Source organism: Falco biarmicus, chromosome 7 (genome assembly GCF_023638135.1).
Source record: "Falco biarmicus isolate bFalBia1 chromosome 7, bFalBia1.pri, whole genome shotgun sequence".
Taxonomy (NCBI): domain Eukaryota; kingdom Metazoa; phylum Chordata; class Aves; order Falconiformes; family Falconidae; genus Falco; species Falco biarmicus.
In genome coordinates this window covers 63,506,257-63,511,108 of record NC_079294.1, presented here as the reverse complement: position 1 = coordinate 63,511,108, position 4,852 = coordinate 63,506,257, and positions in this window count along the sequence as shown.

The following is a 4,852-nucleotide window of genomic DNA, read 5'->3' as shown; positions in this document are numbered from 1 at the left end:
TAAACCAGAACTAAAGTCTGCTGCTGCTTAAAGGGGAATGTTTCAGCAGAGCCAGGAGGCAGTTTGCCTCATCCCTGCTCCATCGGGTGTTAGGATTCCTGTGAACTGCAAGCAGATGTTTGGCAAGCTGTGTTGCTTTCGGTAACTAGCTCTTCTGTGGCACTTTGGCGTTGTACATGCTTTACAAAAGAGCACCCAGGATCAGCAGGGTCACTCCAGCCACGGGCATGGTGCATCATGAAGTAGGGTCACTCCAACCACAGGCACGGTGCATCATGAATAGAGTACATAACTTCTCCAAAGGCGCCCGTCGGGGTGAGATGTTCCACCATGGGATGAACGCGTAAGTCACACAGCAACTCTGTGAGCTTCAGCATTTCTGGAGAGCAGCTACACACTCCAAAGGGATGTCTGCACTCCGTTTGTCATGTTGCTCCGTTTGTTAGAGTTGCTTTCATAGTGGCAATGACCATGATGTGTTAGTGCAGTATCCTACAAGGGCTCAGGTGGATTCTCTGCTTCCTACACCTGTGCAGGGCTTTTAGGACATAGGTAAGCAGGTACTGATGGATGAGAAATACTGTTACGGCACACATATTTCCCCTTTGACCTGATCTGATTTATCTCTCCTGTGATAACAATGCAAGTGCGTTGTCTGGGGGTGACAACAGTTCAGCTGGACAGGGAGATGGTACACGTAGGGGTTAAAATCCAATTCTGGTTTGGTGGTTTTTTTTTTCCACATCCAGGTCACTTGTAATTCTGGATGGAGTCCTGTTTCTTGGCAGTCACTTTAACATCATCAATAAACTCCAAAGCCATCTGAGGCTGCAAGATTAGCAGCTACCATCCCAATGAATTTATTTTATGCAGCTGAGATGAAGAAAAACAGTCTAAGGACACAATCTGCAAATTATCTTTTAAAAAAAAAATACATTACTTGAATTATTTGTCAGCTTCCTTCAGGTTGCACTTCAGTGGGCCAGCCAGGACGTACCGCATGAATAGGCAGCGAAGCAGTGGGAGGCAAAGTCATAATCGGCTTTTGTGTTCTTTGATTATTGTTATCCAAACTAAACAAAGATTTGTGGTTTACTGGTGTCCTTCTTTTCCCTGTTTTTTTTTCAGATTAACTGCTACACTGCGACATTGTGTATATTAGTGATACTGTAGGAACCTGTTTAAGAGATAATCTCTGTACCCCGGCTTAATGATTGCTCCAACCTTTGTTTAAAAGAAATCTGCTGCTTATCATAGACTCAAATTGCCAGCCTTCCACAGCAATAACACTGGCTTTTAAGTGTCTGTAAAAAGCCATAAATGCTTTAGAGGGTTATAGGAATAACAGGCTAATGTAATGTGCTAACTAGGAATGTGCAAAGGAGTCAGACTTGTCCAAGTATATCTGAAGCTGTTGCTGGTTCTAGATCACTGGTCTTTAATTAGCAATAGGGCTTCACAGCAGCCCTCAGACCACTCGTGATAGATGAGGCATTGCAGTTTTACTGCACTGCTGGTTGAGGTTATCTGTCAATAGTCACTGGAAGAATGATTAATCCTTGCAATTTTCACATGTTTTCTTGTCTGACATCCAAACTCAAAGACTCTCTGATAGAGAACTGGTCACTCCTTGAATTTATATATTTTCTAGTAGCCTGGGGTTTTAGTTTTGAGACGTCAGAAGTGTGCTCATGTTGCGCTGATCCCTTACACATTAGACTTTTATTTCCTTCCTTACTGGAACTCCGGTCTTTGTCCAGAAGCTGTATTACTTCTGCAGAAAACCCTTGGGAAGGTGCTTTGCCTCATTTTGTATACATTTCATTTCTCACAGAGAAACACATATTCATTCCTGCAAATCGAGCTTGCCTAAACCCAGTGATGGAGCCAGCTTCAACTCCTTTGCTTATTTCTTCTCTGCACAATTTCTTTCAAATTCTCCCCTATTCTGAGAGCTAAAAATACATCTGGGTGCTGCCTGGAGGCCATCAGAGAGCACAAAGGAAAGGGCAGCCTGAGCTTCATATGCATTGCTAAGCAATGCAGGAAGAGCCTTCCCCAACAAATGGGGATGCTCTTGTAATAGGCATCCATAAATACAGAAATCCGCCATTCCCCAAAGCAATTGCATACAGAAACACTCTCGCTCGTTTTATTTAGCCAGCACCAGACTCTTCTACAGAAAGTGCAATTGCTACTGACAGCTCAGAGTTATAATGATACTGAACAGGTGTAAACTGGAAGAACAGCTCAGCAGGGAGAAAAGTGACACCACCTCCCACCCCTGCCATCAGCAGAGCCTTCTCCTCGAGGTTTATGTTTGTATCAGGAAAGAGAAGCAAGCTCTCATCAGAAAGGAAATCAAATATTTTCTGCATTTTTCACTGACTGTGAATTTCCTCTCGACTTCTCAAAGCCCTGTTCTTCTACCAAAGCTCTCGGGAGTGCAGGCTTTCACATCAACCACTGCTAAGGGGAAGATGGAACCAAGATGTAGTTTCCTCGTTACCCAAGTGGGACACTTTGTCCTATATACAGGGAAAATGTGACTTACTAGGTAAAATCTAGAACCCACAAATGAGTCCTGATCCTCAAAAGATGACTATTCAGATAAAATGTTTAATATAGAAGGGCTGATAAACTCCCCTTGCTTTTATTTATTACTGCTCTGTTCAGAACAAACCACATGATGTCATTGAAGAACACAGTTGCGAAATCCTACATTCCAGACCAGGAACCAGGAACGATTCCCAAATTAGGCAAATGACATGCGAAATACCAGTAAAGCATCTATGAGGAAAAAAAAAATCCATTAAAAAAAACCCAAACAAAAAACTCTGAAGCCACATGAAACGAATTATGTTCTCCAAACCTTCACCTCAAATACTTTTACTGAAAAAGTCCTCAGTATCTTGAGAACATGGAGCTAGGATTGCAAAGTCAATTTAAAATTCAGAAGAAATATTTACAGATTATTAATATAGCAACAATCTGCAAATATTTCCTTTGAATACTGCCATTTGACAGAGATTTTGGATGTCTTGCTTCCCACTTTAACAGTATTTTTAGGAATGGGACTGCAAAAAAGCTTCCACGCTTCCTCTGCTCCCACAGCCTATTTACTTGTTTGAATGTTGATATGAAGAGCAAGTATAATGTTATTCTGAGAGCTGAGTCTTTGAATTGCTGCTCTTTCTTTCAGGATTAAAAACCTGGAAGATCCTACTCCATGGCCACCCTCGAGATGAGGGCCCTTTTCCCCCTTCGTTACAGTTTCGGGATTCCTTTCCAGTATCATATTTCTTGAGGCTGGTTTAGTCTTTTCGCTTCAGGGGTAAAATTTCCCTCTTCTGGCTCCAAAAGAAGTTAAGACAGCAAGGACAGCTGGATCAGTTTATGTTGTCTAAAGTTAGCTGAGATGCTGGGAAGTCCTCAGGAGATACACTACCTCCTGGGGCTTTGTGCCTCGTTCTCAAGCAAGTTCAGCCTTTTTAATGTACGGAGAGGGAAAGACTGAGCTAAATACCTTGTATATCTCAGAAAAAAATGGATCAGAGCTTAGATATTATTTTCCTAAAATCGGTCACTTGAGATTTCTACTAAACAGATGGGAACAAAGCCCAATCTGTCCTAATTAAAGAACAAAACCAAATTAAATTGTAATTGAGTAGTTTCTCAGCATCCTGCACAATGTGGTGGAATATAATGTCCCATTGCACTGCAGAATGGAGACACCATAGCCTAAGTCTAGGTCCTCCAGGCTCCAAGTACAACATTTAAGGGCAGCCACAGGAGGAGGCAAACCTTTGCCAAAAGGAACATCAGAATTGCTGGGTGCTACACGTCCACCCACCCATCCCATGTTGTCCATGTGAAGGGGACATTCTCTAGGGCTCACCTGGTGAGCCACAGGACTAATGCTGCAGAGTGCCAGCCAGCAGCTCTGCTCCATCTCCTCGCAGAAGGTCACAGACACCTCCAGGTACATGCTCAACTCCTCAACAAACAAGCAATGCAGAGTTTGACGAAAGGGTCACCTAAGCCAAGAGGAAGAGTCCTCTTTTCTTTCAGAGAGCTTCACGTGTGGCTCCAAGCACCACTGACATATAATCTCCACACCAGCCTCCTGAAACGCTCTGCCTTTGGTCACACCTGCATTTCTCTGACATCTTCCAATGGAAAAGACATGCAGGGTTCACGCCAGAGGTAAAAAGAGGTACAAATTATGGGATGCCCCGACTCTGCAGGTTCAATTTCCAAACAGAGTCACGCCTCTACCCCCACACTGCTGATCAGAACCTAACCGACTGCAAGGAATGCAATAAAAGGCATCCAAATCCTTAACCAACATCACAGAGAGGCTGGTTAAACCTGATTACGTTCAGACACAGGCAGAAGGCAGCATAAATAAGATCCTTAAAAGGCAGGGGACAGAGCAAGGGTACAAATTGAATCAATTACACTTTGCACAAGGGTAACACCTTCCTTTTCCTTCTCCTGCTGTGCAGCTTCTCACCTGAGCACCACAAATCCCAGTCGCATAAGCCTGCTTCTCAGGGGGATCAGAAACAAGCCTGAAGAATCTTGAGCTTTATAATTTCTAGACTGTTTGGAATATGTTTGACACCATACATACTGGTACAATTGCACCTTGTCAAATAGAGGAACTTTATAGTGAGAATAAATGTTAATTCCCTGTGCTGGCTTTCAGCCTAGATCTTAGTAGATTGAAATATCTGCCACAGGAATATCACCACCATCACCACCACCACCCCCCGCCCCGCCCAAAGTAGCAAGAAAAGTCAAACAAAAGTGCCAGATCCAGCATCTACCGCTGCCCAGCTTATGCTAG